At 54.6% G+C, this 16,728-nt stretch overlaps 1 protein-coding gene across 6 annotated transcripts in view; it reads left to right on the forward strand.

Moving 5' to 3' along the window:
• Positions 1–1,428: 1,428 nt before the first annotated feature.
• The window catches only part of RNF24 (ring finger protein 24), a 28,719-nt gene continuing 13,419 nt past the window's right edge, over positions 1,429–16,728 (forward strand). For 2 of the 6 annotated variants that reach the window (XM_061993931.1, XM_061993930.1), the window contains exons 1-2: positions 7,095–7,384; positions 9,697–9,778. The gene's annotated coding sequence lies outside the window, so the exon portion shown is untranslated. Of the gene's footprint in view, positions 1,509–3,801; positions 5,184–7,094; positions 7,385–9,696; positions 9,779–16,728 lie in introns of those variants that run through there. The other 4 variants (XM_061993924.1, XM_061993929.1, XM_061993925.1 and 1 more) reach the window with 4 other exon arrangements.

Below are 16,728 nucleotides of genomic sequence, written 5' to 3' on the forward strand. Positions count from 1 at the left end.
GTGGGAGGAACAGCAGAACCTGATCTCCAAGTGCATTTGCTTCCCAAATTCATCCATTGCTGCTGGCAGCAGGTCCCTGCAGGGCCCTGGCTCTGCAGCCTCCTCATCCACACCAGAACTCTCAGCTGACGGCAGCTCCAGCATGTCCAGGCAAATCCCTTCCATGTGCAGTGGGAATTCCCACGGCAGGAATAAGGCTTTGCTCAGGGAAAACATCCACCAGCTTCCTCCCTGTCTCATCGCTCAGGAATCCCAAGGTCAGGGCCAGTGTTGCCTTCAAAGATGCTGCCAGTCCTTCCCATGACAACCTGTCAGGGCATCCTGCCACAGCGCTGGCAAAGGCCATCCCTCCTCTCATGTCATTTCTCTCACAAGTGATGTCGAGTACCTGGGGATGGGGACAGGGATGGGTCCCTCTCCCCCTGTGCAGCTGGATGTGAAGCCAACCACAGCAGGACGGTGACCTTCCCCCTGATGCCACTTCCCCTGATCATCTTGTCACCACCATCACCCCTCCCTGCTGCCATGCTCTGTCCTCATTTTCACTCACAGCCACCCCATCCCTGTCCCCATTGTCACCTCGCATCTTCGGTGTTACCTCATGTCCCCACACCATCTCCCTGTCCCCCAGCATCACCTCATGTCCCCACAGTCCCTGTCCCCCGTCCCCTCACATTCCCACACCATCTCCTTGTCCCCCAGCATCATCTCATGTCCCCACAGTCCCTGTTCCCTCATGTCCACACACCATCTCCCTGTCCCCCATTATCACCTCATGTCCCCACAGTCCCTGTCCCCTCACATTCCCACACCATCTCCCTGTCCCCCAGCATCACCTCATGTCCCCACAGTCCCTGTCCCCCGTCCCCTCACGTTCCCACACCACCTCCCTGTCCCCCAGCATCACCTCATGTCCCCACAGTCCCTGTCCCCTCACGTTCCCACACCATCTCCCTGTCCCCCAGCATCACCTCATGTCTCCACAGTCCCTGTCCCCTCACATTCTCACACCATCTCCTTGTCCCCCAGCATCACCTCATGTCCCCACAGTCCCTGTCCCCTCATGTCCCCTCACTATCTCCCTGTCCCCCAGCATCCCCTCATGTCCCCACAGTCCCTGTCCCCTCATGTCCCCACACCATCTCCCTGTCCCCCAGCATCCCCTCATGTCCCCACAGTCCCCGTCCCCCGTCACTCCGCGTCCCCACACTCATCTCCAACACCGCGTGCTGTGCGCACAGCCCCTGTCCCGCGGTCACCTCCTGTCCCCGCTGTCACCCCGTGCCCCGGCCGCTCCGCCCCGCTCCGCCCCGCGCCGCGCCGCGCCGTTACGGCTGTGGCTGTGGCTGTGGCGCAGGCGCGGGGCGGGCGGCGGAGCGGCGCGGAGCGGAGCGGCGCGGCCGGAGCCCGGCGCCGGGCGGGGCGGGGCGCGGCGGGGCCGGCTCCATCCGGGTCCCTCCCCGCGCCGGGCAGTGCGGGCGGCGCGAGCCTCGGCGGGACAGCGGCGGGTGAGTGAGGGGCGGCCGCGGCGCGGCGGGGGCCCCCTGGGGGGCCGGAGGACCGGGCACCCGCTTGTCCTGAGCGGCTCTGTGGGGAAGAGCCCCCCTCCTGTGCCGTGTCTGTGGGGCGAGGCCCTTCCTCCAGCAGACCCCCCCCCCCCCCCAGTGGGGCAGGGCAGGGCCCCCTCCCTGTGCCCCGCTCTGTGGGGCAGGGTGTCTCCTCCAGCCCCCCTGTGGGGCAGGGCTGTGTCCCTGCGCGTTGTTCCGTGGGGCAGGGCCCCTCCTTCAGCATCCCTGTGGGGCAGAGCCCTTGCTGTGCACCCCTCTGTGGGACAAGGCTCCTATTTCAGGAACCGTGTGGGGCAGGGTCCTTCTCTCTCTGCACCGCTCTGGAGCGGGGCCCCTCCTCCAGCATCCTTGTGGGGCAGGACCCTTCCTTCTGCACTGCTGTGTGGGGCAGAGCCCTCCTCCGGCACCCCTACGGGCCAGGACCCCTCCTTGTGCGCTGCTCTGTGGGGAAGGGTCCTTCCTCTGGCACCTCAGCGGGGCAGGGGCACCTTCTCCTCAGCAGCACCCATGGGGCCAGGCCACCCTCCCCCTCGGCTCCGCAGGCCCCCGTGGGACAGAGCCGTCGGCGAGGAAATGGAGCCGGCCCCGGGTGTGCCCTGCGGGGCAAGGCCTGTGCCCGCTACCCCCCAGGGCAGAGCCCTGCTCCGGGTGAGCGGAATGTGCCTTTGGGGTGGCAGACAGCACCATGGGCCGCCACAAGGTCCCTGCTCTTGGGGGACAGCCTGGAGGAAGGGGCGGCGGAGGCTGCACCGTGGCCTGGGACAGTGTCGCCCAGGAGTGACAGAGGACGGGGCTGGGGGCGATGCAAAGGGACAGGGGCCACATCCCCACACAGCGCCATCACACCCGAACCCCCTCTATAAGGGGATGCTCCTGAGGGTCCCACCCCACACTGCACTCGGGCTCTCAGGTCACCTCACTCCCGGTCAGCCGCTGGCTTGCCATCAGGCACGTCCCTTCGCTTTCCTTGGGCCGTGACGGGATGCTGCGGGTTTCTTTGGCTTATACAAAAACCAACCCACCCAGAAAAAAAGCCCCGTTTGTTGTAGTTGCCGAGGGCAGCTGTTCAGGCGTGCGGGCACACACGGAGCCCTCCCTGCACCCACCGCCCGGCTCGGCTGGGCTGGAAACCCGCGGCTGAAAACGCACCTTCTGGGCTTTGGGGGGGAGGGTGTTTTGTGTGTAGTTTAGCCTGCCTTTGTTTTAGCCTGGGTGTGTGAAGGAGAGTGTCAGTGTTGGTCTGGTCACCCTGGACGCTGCCAGGTCTCTCGAGTGCGCCAGCGTGTGTGTGTGTGTGTGTGTCTGGGGGTGTCTTCTTCCCCCCTCCCCTCGCGCACCTTTGGCAGGAGGGTTGGATGACATCTCGCTCTGGCAAGCTTCCTCTTCTTTGATCTCGAGTTTCCTGCCATGTCTAACGTGTTCGGCAACACGCGAGCCGGGCTGCGCGGGGAGGGCGATGCGGGTGCCTCCTCAGCCCGGTTTTCCCCGGCTCCCGGCTTTCCTTTGTCTCGGCTGCTGCCGGGATGGGCTCTCTCGCCGCCCGAGGATGCTCTGAACGGAGCAGAAACAACCACAAACTTCCCCCCCCCCCCCCTCCCCCAGCCCCGGCCCTTTGTTTCCAGCCGTTCACGGGCTCAGCTGATTTTCTGCGGCGATTCATGTGCCCAGGCAGATAAAACAACTGCTCACGTCTCTCTTTTGATTTTTTTCTCCTGGCTTATTTTGGGTGATGTGGCTCTGAGGGAACACATCCCAGCTGCAGGCTGTGCCAGAGAGATGCAGCAGCTTCCTAGAAACGGGCAGAATTAGCCAGAAGCGTAACTGGAGCATCTTGTGGTTGTCCTCTCGTGTCCTCCTTGGCTGAGCAGGGCTGTGTGTGCACAGGGAGGACAAGTTCGACCTGGGTTTATCCATCCCGCTGCCAACAGCTGCTTTGGGGCCAGTGAGGATGAGGGAAGGTGAATGAAACCCAAGTCCAGGTTCACACATCTGCCTTGACAGATGAAATGAACCTTCTCCTTACGCTTGACTTGCAAGAAACCCAAATGGTGAGGTTTAATGTGATTTTGACATTCCTGTTATTGCCGTGGGTGTTGGGTTTAAGCAGCGAGGCCGTGGCTTGAACTCATGTCAACGCTTCTTTTTTATGACAGGGGTAAACAGAGATACCTTGAGCGTGTCAAACAGCCCCTGAGCAAATCAGGTTATTTGCTCTATTACTTTATTCATACAGGTCAGATGCTCCAGCTGATGTATCTAGAGTGCTGTGCCATCTGGAGCAAAAATTAAATACAAATTTGGCCCCCAGCCCGGAAAAAGAAATAACAAGCCTTTGCTTCCAATAGCTGGTGATGGAAGAATATAGCCCCTGACAGGAGAAATGCTTGGGGGCACTGTGGAAGGAACCCCAAATGCATTCATTGAGGTATTTAAACCACACCAAAAGAAAGAAGAATAAGGAAAAGATATCTCTCCAGCCCTCCATGCTGAAGGCAGCCAGGAAGGATGGTGCCATCCAGTGCCCACCTCACGGGGTTTGTGCCCACAGGTGGAGGTCCTGGTCCTGAGCAGATGGTGAGGTGGTGACCTCCGGTCTCTCTGTCAGAGGAAATCCCCGCCGTGAGTTCCTGAAATGCCACTTGACCACCTGTTCAGCTCATTTTGTCCCTGCTCAGACCAGTAAAAGTTCATGCCAAGGCTGGCACAGACTTTCCTTCTCATCTCCCAGCTGGATTTGGACACTTGGCAGCTGCTGGTTGAATCACCAGCATTGGTGTTTGGCTAAAGGCTGTCACAGATTTGGAGGGATAAGATGTGGATGGAGGTGGGTCAGCAGTGATGGGACTTCTTCCTTGTGCAGCCCAGGCTCTGGTCTGCTCACCTCCTAATGAGGCTGCAGTTGGACTGCAAATGGACCAGCCCTGAGGGACACCTTGGTCAGCGTGCTCTGGATGTTGTGGGATCTGACCAACATGCAAGTGAGGAAGACAAAGGGGAACTAAGGTGATGAGCATTGGTTGTTACTGCTGCTCTTGGCCAGAGGATGGTTTTGGCCTTGTCCTGTGGCAAACGGAGGAGGAGGCTGAGGAGGAAGCAGAGCTACTTGTGGAATGTCTCCAGGCTGTGAGACTGAACTGAGCCTGGAGGTTTTCATGGAATCACAGAATGGCAGGGGTTGGAAGAGACCTCTAGAGATCATCCAGTCCAACTCCCTGACAAAGCAGGTCCCACCTAGATCAGGTCACACAGGAACATGTCCAGGCGGGGTTTGAAAACCTCCAGAGTAGAAGACTCCACACCCTCCCTGGGCAGCCCTACCTGAGGAGGATGGATTTCCTGCAGATCTCCTGGACTAAACAACGTGTGGGATGATACAAGGATGCCTGGCTTTGCTAGGGGGGCTCTTGTGCCTGTGTACCACCTCTCTGCTTTTGGGTCATCCCAGCTCCATCTGTCGACTCTGTGTTGGCTGTATGGCAGGAGATGTGTTGGGAGTGATTAGCTCATAGCCGTAAAACACCACCTGGACTTTGAAAAGGTTCCAGCAGGGCACGTTTATCTCCTCCTGCTCCCACCGCCATGACCTGAAATGCCTCTGCTGTGCAACAACCCCAGGTAACACTACAGGCTTGGGGATGAACCAGCAGCGTGCCCAGGTGGGCAAGAAGGCCAAGGGCAGCCTGGCTGGGATCAGCACTGGGGTGGCAGCAGGCCCAGGGCAGGGATTGTCCCCTGTGCTGGGCCCTGGGGAGGCTGCAGCTCCAGGGCTGTGTCAGTGCTGGGCATCTCACTCACTGCCACAGGGACACGGAGGGGCTGCAGCGTGGCCAGAGCCAGGCACAGAGCTGGGGAAGGGGCTGGAGCACAAGGGTGCTGGGGAGGGGCTGAGGGAATGGGGGTGTTGAGCCTGGAGGAGGCTGAGGGCAGACAGGAGCACTCTGTGACAGGAGGCTGCAGTGAGCTGGGGGTCAGTCTCTGCTCCCAAGTAATAGGACATGAGGAAACAGCCTCAAGTTGCCCCAAGGAAGGTTGAGATTGGAGCTGAGGCAGAACTGTTTCCCTGAGAGGGGTGTCAGCCCTTGTGCCAGGCTGCCAAGAGAGCTGGGGGAGTGCCCAGCCCCGGAGGGATACCATAGCCATGGAGCTGAGGTGCTGAGGTCCATGGGGTAGTGCTGGGCTGGGCAGGGTGAGGGCAGGGCTGGGACTGCAGGAGCTTCAGGGGCTTTTCCAATTGTGTGATTCTGTGACAAGTCCCCTCCCACCAAGTCAAACTCCTGCTGTGCAGCAAACCCAGACAACTCCATCCCTCAGGCCCGGGGAGGAGATGCAAATGCTTCTAAGTGGTCCTCAGCCACCTCAGGACTGTCACTGTCAAAGCCTGGAGGGTGGTTTGGAGGGGTTTGAAGCTTCGTCTGGTCTTCAGGCATGTTGGTCTTGGCTGTGCTGCTTTCTGAGATGGATTTCTGTTTGATTTTGTTTCTTGCCATCATACATTGTGAAGCCAAGTGGTTGGCACAAGGTAACGTCTGCCTTGCATGGACTTTCCTCCCCTGCTCCTTCGTAGCAATGTTGCCCTGAAACTGCTGGGACTCTGCGTGGGGAGCAGCCCTGCCCGTGTCCCCTCCCTGACAGTGTTTCTAAATGACATCAGTGATGATCCCATGTGGGGCTTATCTGCAAGTGCCCAGTGAGCACCTCTTGCTTGGTAGAGAAGTTGATGGTCCCGTTGAACAAAGGCTGGAGGAGAGGACTGAGAGAGGACTTGAGGATGCCAGCAGGCAGAGGCAGGTCGCTTCCTGCCTTGAGGAGCAGGGAAGCCTCAGCCTCTTCTCTCTCAGGCGTGGCTGTGCTCACAGTCCCCATCCTGGGATACAGCAGTGCCTGGGGATGGAGCTGCATTGCTTTTGGGTGCTTTTCCCTCCCTGGAGCAATTCCACGGGCCACCTCCTGTCATTTTTATCTGTATTGCACACTTGATTCTCATCCAATTAAAAAGAACCCAGGAACCTAAACAATTCTGCCCGAGTGTCCTGTGACCTGTTCACATTCTGTGGTGCCAGAGGGATGGTGACCAGAAGAAGCAACCCTCCAAAGCACCTGGGAAGGATGCCAGCAACAGGGTGGGGGGAGAGGGGCTCCGAGGAGGGGAGCAGATCATAAACCCATAAGGGTCGGAAGGGACCTCTAGAGATCATCCAGCCACAGAACAGACAATCTCGAGAGAAGCAAAACACAGATGCGTGGTCGGGCGGGAGCTGGGCGCCAGAAGCCATGGACCAAATTAGGCGTCGGCAGCTGCGTGGGCAGAGCTGGAGGCTGCAGAGGGCTCGGGTTGCTTCGACGCTGGAGCTAAAACTGGATGGGCCAGACGCCGAGGAGCAGGAGGAGGAGCGAGAGCCGGGCTGCGGGAAGCCGGGGCAGGGAAGTCCTTCAGCTGATTGCTTCTTCTTCTACAGTTCCTGGGCTGCGAATGGGATAGCGAATCGGGAAGAACTTCTGGGTGTACTTTTTGTGATCCCCGTGGAGGATTACTCGTGCCTCTCCTACGGCTTTTAACTCCCAAAGAGTCTTAGAGGAAATCACGCAAGAGAGAAAGCGAAAGCGCGCAGCGGGGCGAGCAGCCCGGATCCCAGCTGCTCCGGCCGTATCCCTCACCCTGCCCGCAGGCACTGGGGGATTTCCCACCTTGGGAGAGTATTTAGGGGAAAACAGAAGAGCTCCGTGCAGATCCCCATCCTGGGAACCCACAAGCGTGGAGGCAGGAGATTTTGGCTCTTTCGTGGGTCCTTTTGAAGCCAGGAGGAGCAGCCCAGCAGGTAAGATGATGGGTGAAGCCAAATGACTCGTGAAAGTCTTGCAGGGAGAGAGCAATCTCCCACCAGACGCTTCCAGCTGAGAGAAGTTCATCGCGGAGTCGCTCGTATCCCCCCTCCCCGGGCGCGCTCTTCGTGCCTGCAGCCTGCACGACATTCAATTGCTGGCGCACCGTAAGGATCGGATTAAACTTCTCTCCACGCAGAGCTCTCTTGCCAGCAGGCAAATGTTTCCACAGCTCTTTATAGACTCTCCTCTTCCCCCCCCCCACCCCCCCTTCCCCATTGCTTTGTATAAAACCCCGTTGTCATGGCCAGGCCAGGCTTTCCCCCGGGGCGATTTCCTGGCTCGGTGGTTATTAACACAGCTGCGGGCTTAGTTTGGGGGGTTTGTTTTGCTTTTTGAACGTCTCGGTCTCTTTGGCATCTGAAAGAAAAGCTGAGGCTTTTGGAGACTGAGTGAGGGCAGTAGCAATCCAAAACGGGCTGGTAAACGTGATCCTCTCACCCGAGAGCTGGCAGGAGCCCATCCGCCTGTCTGGCAGCTGAGCCCGCTGCCCCACGCTCGCTTTGCGTCGCCACCAACCCCCCCTCACCCCGTGTCTGTTGCATTATTATTAAGGGGTGACTCTTTGGGAAGAAAAGCAGAAAAAATGGATCGTTTCCTCAGCTGTGGCTTTGCCTCAGTTATCTTTTGCTCCCGACCGCCCTCGGGGCTTCCCTCTTGGATCTTCCCCCTTCACATCTCCTCCAGCATCTCCCTGGTCCATCTGCCGCTGGTGCAGGAGGAGGAAGGGCTTGGGGTGATGAAGAGGAAGGGCTCGGGGTGGTGAGGAGGAAGGGCTCAGGGTGGGGATGGCAATGGGGTGGGAGGTGTTGCAGCTGTGTGAGAGGGGCTGGGGCTGGAGACAAGCTCAGCACTGGGTGGTTTATTCTGCCCCAGAGGAGCCTTGGATGTGCAGTTCAGGAGCAGGAGCATTGCAAGGACTGAGCTGTGCAGGGACAGCGAGTGTTTTGTCAAGAGTAAGAGAAGGTTTTTCTGGGCATAAGGAGAAAAAAAACCCATGATAGCTCAATGAAATGGGCTGGAGAAGGGGGATTCTGCTGCTGTCCCATCAGGCACCTCCGAAGGAGAGTTTATAATGAGACTGAGTCCTGGTTTAAACTGAGGTTGAAACTTAAATCTCTCTCCATTTCTTTTTTGGATGGGATTTAAAAGAGGGAAGAAGCCAGCACTAAGATAAGTTTGCTTTCTTTGTTGGAAAACTTTAGTTTTCTCCCATAAGTGGCTTCTCCTCAGTGAAGGGTCAAAACCAAAGGGATCTGGATCCTTTTTGCCTGAAGCTTCCTTTAGGTTTTGATTTATTCTTTTAAGAACCAGAACATCAAACCTGGGAGCGGAACTGTGGCTGGTATCAAAACCCAGGTTGCATGTTGCCTACTTCCTCTTCTAAATCAAATAATCCTTTAGTGTTGTAAATCACTGGGAGCAGAGCAGCAGGTGCCAGACTGTTTACAGAGGACGCCGTGTCTTATTTTTCCACCTCAAATACCGAGGGCTTTGCCTCAAAGCTGCATTGGGTGAAGGTTACCACAAAGCTGGGGGCAAAACTCAGGTTTTCTGGGATTTCTTCAGTTTGCTACTTAGGAGTTTGCCCTCTTTTCTTTTCTTACTATGAAAATAATGTTTTCTTTAGCCAGTGCAGAACAAGTGAGGGATTTCAAGGTGGATGTTTGTAGCTGCAGCATCATTCCCGTCAGAGTGGGACACCAAAAGTACGTGTTGATGCCCCATCAGGATGCTAGCCCAGGATGGGATCCTGCTTTTTGCTTGCTGACCAGGCTCTCCTTGGACACCAGCATCACTCCAGACAACCACTGGGATGGAAATTCCCCTTTTCACCCCAAAACCAGCCCCGGCGAGGATTTCTCGGCGAGGACTCGGTGTGTGGCAGCCGTCTCTGCGGGCTGCTCTCTGCTTTTGTTTACATCTGGTAGAAAACTTCTTAAGTTTACTGGCAAGGGAGTAATTCTAATCCTTTTCAATGAGATCAACGGATTAGTGTCTCAGATGCTTATAAAATTGTGAGGATTAGCCGAGCCTTTCCCCCCCTTCCTCGCTTTTTCTCTCCATGTAAAGTCACCGCCGCGTTTTAAAAGGGAATCTATGCTGGTCACTAAGAGCTGAACCGATTTATTGGAGCCTTTAGCACTCAAAGCATTTAAAAAAGAGGATGAAGGTGTCTTCATTCTCTCCCTCACTCTCTCTGGCTTTTTGTGCCATAGTAGGGATTGTTTGTTTTCTTTTCTTGCAGCACCCCTGGCGCCAAACCGCGGTCGCCGTTCGGCAGATACATTGGGTTTGCGTGGCTTGGCTGTGGCGCGGCACCCCTGCGGGTAAGTAGGGAGCTGACCCAACGCTTTTCCTTGATGGAAACTTGCAAGATCCTATTGAGATGAGCAGATCCCAAAACCAAGGGGACTTCATGAGATTATTGCCAAGGATTTAGGTTTTGGTGGTCCATCCCCAGAGGGGAACATGGTCAGGAGCGGGATGAAGCCCCACACACCCCACGTTCCTGCCGCCTCTTCTTTAGGACATGATCCCTCACAAGGGAAAACCACACAGGGAGGAGATTTTGCTTCAAACCTCTTTGCTCTCTCCCTCTTCTTGCAACATCCCCTTTGCCCTGCAGGGTACTTTTAACTCTCTTTTCTCCCGGGTCGATGGCTGCGTGGCCGCTTGACCCGCCTGAGCCAGGCAATCCCAAACTGCCGAGTGGTGAGAGCTCCGAGCCAGGAATTTCTGGCCCTCACCCAATATACTTTCAGAGGCAAAGCTTTGAAACATATACAAAGACAAGCTCATAATTTCCACTCTACTAATGAGGCCACGGCATTTTCATTGAAATGTGCCAATGGGTGGTATTTTAGCAGCCTTGTCCTGGGAACCCAAATGTGATGAGACGTGGCAGCCCCCGTGGAGCGGAGCTTTGCCTCCGCTGCTCCCGCTGCCTTTCAGTGACGCTTCCCGAAATTCCCCTGGCCACTGGCACTTTGCATCTCAACCTGCCTTTTCCCCTCAAACTGCCACTGTTTTGCTGAAGATGAGGAAGGTCTTGAAAGAGGAATAACGAGATTTGAGGAGGGGAAAGCCTCGTTTATAAAGACTGCTTTGAAAAGGTGGCTGACGCGAGGCGGCGGCTCCATAACCAGACACGCTTGGAAGTATCTTGAACTCGTAGTAAAATCCCAACGTGAGGGCTCCCAGGCATCATGTGCTCTCTTGACCTTTCAAAAGACACTCGAGGCAGCTTGCCTGCTCCTTGCTAAGCCCACTTAGTGCCACTCATATATCTTTTGCCTTCTAGTAGGCGATTCAACGCCCAGGGACTTTATAAAGATCTGACAGCAAGGCTGTCCCACGCCTGGAGGTCGGCTTGGTGGGTTTTAGCTTTGCTGCTTGAAGTAGTTGGAAAATATTCAGCAGGTTTTGTTCCCTCAGCTGCAAGAAAGATGCAAACTTTAACTCTCAAGAGTTGTTTGGGTTTTATGAGAGGGGTCCTGCATCAGCAGCACACTCTTGTCTGGGGTTGTTATTTATTTAGGGCTCAGGTGATGATCACTCTCTACAACTACCTAAAAAAGGGGGTTGTAATGAGGTGGGGGTTGGTCTCTTCTCTCCAGTAGTGAATGATGAGAGGAAGCAGGTTCCAGTTGCACCAGGGGAGGTTTAGATTGGAGCTGAGGAAGAATTTTTTTCCCTGAGAGGGTTGTTAAGCATTGGGATCAGCTGCTGCCCAGGGAGGTGGTGCAGTCACCATCCCTAGAGATATCTAAAAGACACATTGCTGAGGGTTAGTGGAGGGCTTGGCAGTGTGAGGGGAGGGCTTGGACTTGATGATCTTAAAGGTTTTTTCCAACCATTGTGATTCTATGATTGTATGAGAAACACATATAAGAAGCCACGTCCTTTGTGAGAGTAGGAAAAGGTGGAAGGTGAGTAGGGAAAGGTGGAAGTTCTCATGTGGCTCACCATCCCCTCCTGGCTACAGACCCCCAGGCTGCAGCTAACATGGAATTTGAAGGTCCTTTGACTTCCTCCATCCCACTAAGGCCAGGCTGGGGAGAAGGGAGAGGGACAGTATCCCACAGCGTGACCTTCAGCTCCCAGACTCTGTGCCACGGAGGAGGAAACACGTGCATTGGGCTCACACATCTTTACCTCCATCAAACACCTCTCATGGCCATATGAATCTGAGAGTGGAAAAGTTCCATTTTCCACTTGCAGCTGAATTTTGAGGGGTCTGCAGCCCTCACAGCCACCTCTGCTTGTGCTGACCCCGTGAAGCCCTTTGTGTCCATTATCCATATGGCTCCAGGGAGGGTTTTGTTCCACAACTCTGAAGCTCTGCAGAATTCCCCTGGGCCTTGTTAGCAGAGCAGAAGGACCAATTAAAAATCCACTCCCCAAACCCCATTACTTCTGTTAAAACCAGAGCAAGGACTGACTGCACAGCTCATTCTTTTCTGTAAGGATAAGGAAACTTAGCAAACCCATCTGTGAGGTGACATTGGTGTAAATTCCCAGCAGGATGAGGTTTGGGTTAGCATCCAGCTACCTCCTCTCCTTCATTTTTACCACAAATATCAATGGTGCAATTAAAAAAGAGTCCAGGGAGAGCATTCCTGAGGACTGAAATCCAGGATCTGGGAGCAGACAGCAGCATCATAAAGAGAAATTCTTCCCTCTCTGGCCTCATGCTGCTTTTCCACTGCGAGGCTTTACAGCCATCTGGATCCCCTTGCAGATTATCCTCCTCCCTTAAAAAAAACCCAAAATTCCACAACCTAGCAACCTTATTTAGCATAAAAGAGAGCATTCTGTCTTGCTGCAGCCCAAATTGCACTTGGCTCCTGTTCCTTGCCTCGACAGGGTGGCTGCTTGCTGTGATTCCCATCGCTGGCTCAGGGTTCAAACCTCCAGCAGGATTTTCTAGGGATTATCCATCCCTGGATGTTGCATTGATGGGTTCATTTTTTTTCCTCTGCATTAAAAGAGCCTAAGAAACAAGGGGGAAAGGCTTGCAGGAAGTCATGTAGTCCAGCTGCTCCTCGGTATTGCTGAGTGGAGAAGGCTGGTTGCTTTTGTGCTCTGCAGAAGGAGGTTTGCTGTTGTTCAGCCTGAAGAGGACTCGAGCAAAGCGAGATTCTCTTCCAGATGTGGTATTTTGGCAGTCTCCATTGTTCTCTCTAGCTCTCAGTGTGTCACCCAGCACTTTGCTGATTCCCCAGAGCATTTAACACCAACTTCTCTGCTCTGGCCCTTTAGCAGCGTGGGCTCAGCGTTCCTCAGGAGGTTTCCACTCTGCTTTTTCCTAAGGAACCCAATCAAGGAAAAGCAACCACAGAGGGTGGAAGACTGTCTGCACCAAATGAAGCGAGAGGGGCTGGAGGCTGCACCCTGTGGTGGTGCCTGACTTAGGTGCTTTGCTTGGTCTAAAATACTCCAGCTTTTAATACTTAGAAGCACAGAATGGTGGGGGTTGGAAGGGACCTTTAGAGATCATCCAGTCCAACTCCTCTGCTCAAACAGGTTCACCTAGATCAGGTCACACAGGAACGTGTCCCGGGGGTTTTGAAGACCTCCAAGGAAGGAGACTCCACACCCTCCCTTCACACCTTAGTAAGTTTAGTATGGAGTGATGCTGCTTCCTGAGCACCATGGCAGGAGGCAGGGATGTGCCCCACACAGGGTACCAAGGGGGTCACTGCCTTCTGCTCCCACCACCGTGAGCACGATGGGGGCCGGAGGAGGCAGCGGCGCGTCCTTTGTCCTTTCCCACCGCGCTCTCGGGAGGAAGCGTGAGCTCAGTGTGTCGTGACGTTGGATCTGGGATGGAGCTGCCTGCCAGGAAAAGGGGGGAAAAACCATGAAGTAAAAAAATTCCCAAGGCCAAAGGGAAAAAATTCCTCAAGTGTGATTTCATCACAGAGAAGGAAACCGACCCGTGCGCCCGTTTCAGCTGCCGCCTCCGCGTCAAGCCCTCCCGAGAAGGGATTGCCTCTCCTCACTTCTGCCACTCCAGGGGAGCCTGGGCAGGGCTGGTGATTTTTCTTTCCATTTTATGTTTCCAACTTGCAAACTGAGCCCTGAGCAAACCTCTGCTTCACCTTCCCAGCAGAAGGGCTTGATGTGAAACCCGCCGATGGGAGCTGCAGGTGACCTGGTTTCTGTACATTTCCCCACCAAAGGTAGCAAAAACATTGCCAGGTTTCAAGGTGCTTTCTTGGTATTCAGCTCATGGGATGATTTGACTGTTAAACTGCCCAGAATCAAAAGCACTTGCTGCCAATCACCGTGGTACCAGCCGAGCTGACGGGTATTTCCTTCATTAGAAAGACTGGTTTGCTGGTTTCTTCCCAGTCGTTTCGTGGCGATGGCACATGGCTCTGTCCGTGCCTCTCTGCCCAAAAGTGGTGGAGAGGGTTAAGGTTTTGGGCTTGCTCTCAGCCAGCTGTGGGAACTCAGCCAGGAAATTTCCTGATTCCAGTTCAAAAAGAGCATGGGATTCGCTCTCGGGGAGGAGGGATCAAAGGTCCGCAGCGGTTCGTGGTTGGAGGTCAGTTTGGTTTTCTTTGTTGTCTGAGCACACAACAAAAATCCCCCCCCCGCCACGCCACAGACCTGCACGTGGCTGAAATGGGTAAAATAAACAGCTTTTGTTCTGTTTGACACCCAAAAGTTTCCTCTATTCCCTGACACAGCTTTGTTGGATCCCAACAGGACTCTGCCCCGTGGCAGAAGGGAGCTGTCGGGACCGTCCCCACCTAAAACAGTGATGGGGTATTTTTTGGCCTCCTCCCTCTCTCAGTGCTGTTGTCCCTTGGTTTTGGACACCCAAGGCCATTGCTCCTGTCCAGAGCAGCCTTGAGCTTTCCTCCCACTCCATGCCAGGCAAAGGCGACGCTGCTTTCAGGGGCTGGTTCAGCAGCTGCTTGTGATTTTCCCACCGCCGCCCCGCGGATCCTCACGCTGGAACAGCTCCAGAGTTGGAGCTGAAGGAAATTCCTTCCAGCTGCTTGAGGTCAAGGTTTCTCTTTTCTTTTGGGGTTCTTTTGGGGTTGGATTTCTTTTTCCTGCCTGGGAGTTAAAACCAGGCATCTTACCCTGCTGCTTTTTCCCACCTGAACAATCCTTTTGCTTCTTAAGACACGATCCTATTGAGCACACCCATTAAACCACCCTGATGCTGTGGGGTTTTTTGCACAGGAGGATACCCCACGTCACACTACAGCTTGGGGTTGTTTCAGAAAGCTCTTGTCAGCTGCTCCTGGTTTAACTTTCAGCTGGGTTAATCACCATTTTGGTTGAAGCTTTGGATGACGCCTTTGAAACCCGAGACGCCGTTCGCGCCTCCCTTGAAATCTTTCCCCAGCCATAAAATGTTTACACTTTGGTGTTCTGCCACCACAGAGCATTTGGGGTATTTTCCCCCCTGAATTCCTGGGTTGCAGCAGGCCATGGGAACTTGCTTGTGTCTGGCTTTGAGGTGTTTGTAAAGCTCGGTGTTTCCTGGAAGGAGAATACTCGGTGGGATGCAGCTGGGGCTCAGACCACCGGCTCCATCCCGTTTCCCCAGTAACTGGTTTGGGAGGTTCAGAGCAGCCTGGGTTGCCTTTGAATCCCTGCAGAGGATTCCTCTGGAAACCACAAAGTAAATCCCTCTGAAAATGGGGGTTTCTTTCTGACAGGAACTGCCCCCCTCCAGCCCAGCACGTGGGCTCTGGTTACACAGTGCTCGCGTGGCTCCAGTGCTGGGGCTAGAAAGAAACAACAATAAGATGGTAAGAAAGACCAAAGCAGCTCCTTTTAATGAGTAAAACCCAGAGAAGGAGCCCATGGTTGAGATCCACCCAGCACAGCAGCAGGAAAGAAAACACTTGGTGGCTTTTAGCTCGTGAGTGCCGCTGGTGGCATCACCGGCGGCGTCCCCAGTGTAACCCCCGCCTCGCGCCCTGCCTCAGTTTCTCTGCCTGTAAGAAGATAATTGCCTCCTTTAATAATCCCTTTGAGATCTCCTGATGAAAGCACTGGGTAAGAGGTTGGCCCCTGCTCATTTAAGCGCATTAAGTGCTTGCTGTGATTATAAAAGGGTTGAATTTGGCTAGGTGGCTTGTTTAGCTTGGCCTTTAACAGCCCAACTTGTAATCAAAGCGCTGTGAAGCCAACGAGCTAATGCTGACCTGTAACACTTCCCTTCCTGACTTCTCCAGATGCCTTTCACCAACACTTGGCTTTTAATTAAAGCTTGGGTTTGGAGGTCCTCAAAGAAACAGGGATGCTGCTTCATGGGAGGGTGTCACCAAGGAGGAGGTGTGGAGCTCGGGCCCTACTGCTTTGTATCCTCTCTCTGTATCCCCACACACGGCCCCACTGCTGCTCCTTTTCATTCCTGCAAGCTGTAGCATCACTGAATAAATACCCTTCAGTTCCTTCCCTGCTGCAGCCTGGGAAAATCAGACTCTCTCCTTTGCTTTAGTCAGAGGTGTTTGCACTATATATATATATATAGTAGTACAATATGTATGTTGCAAAGAAATGTGCACACACTTTCTTTTGCACACACATACATCTATATTTACTTCTTTTAACGGCCAGCCAGCTCTTGGGCATCACTGGTTCAGGGGATTTTCTTCCCACTTCTTCCCCAGGTTTATCTTTCTTCAGCAATCTTATTTCTTCTGTCCTGAAAGTCCCCTTCCCAGCCCTCTCCCAAGGATTTTATGCCCTGAGAGAATGTGCAGACCCAATGGATCATGGGGCAGTTGGAGACCTCAGGGAAATGAGGCACTGGGCAGGCTCCTGCCTAAATTCCCCTCCTCTTCCTCTCTGTCATCACAGGTCTATTTTTCAGACAAGGAGCAAGTCAGCATCTTCCCCTCACCCCCCACAAGCACACACTGCAGAGAGAGCTGCATCCAGCCCTGGGCAAATTCACCCCCCATTTAAAGTTTCTCCAGTGCCAACCCCTTTTGCTCAGGGCAGCTCATGCCCCCATCCCAGGGGGCTGTGGGGACCTGCCGGGGGGCTGTGGGTGAGCATCTGCCCGCTCTGAAATGCCTTGGCCATGGAGAGAGCAACAGGGAAGCTTTTGTTCTCCACCAGAAACTCTTCATCCTTCTTTATGGCTCCTTTTTTATTTCTTTTGGCTGCTCTCTCCCAAATCTGAAGCAGATTAAAATACAGTTCCTTCCCTTCCTTCCCCCTCCCTAACTCCCCTGGAAAAAAACCAACCCCAAACCCAACCAAAGCTTTGGCTGCTTCCAATCATCAGATTTCAGTG

Source organism: Colius striatus, chromosome 3, assembly GCF_028858725.1.
Source record: "Colius striatus isolate bColStr4 chromosome 3, bColStr4.1.hap1, whole genome shotgun sequence".
Lineage (NCBI taxonomy): Eukaryota > Metazoa > Chordata > Aves > Coliiformes > Coliidae > Colius > Colius striatus.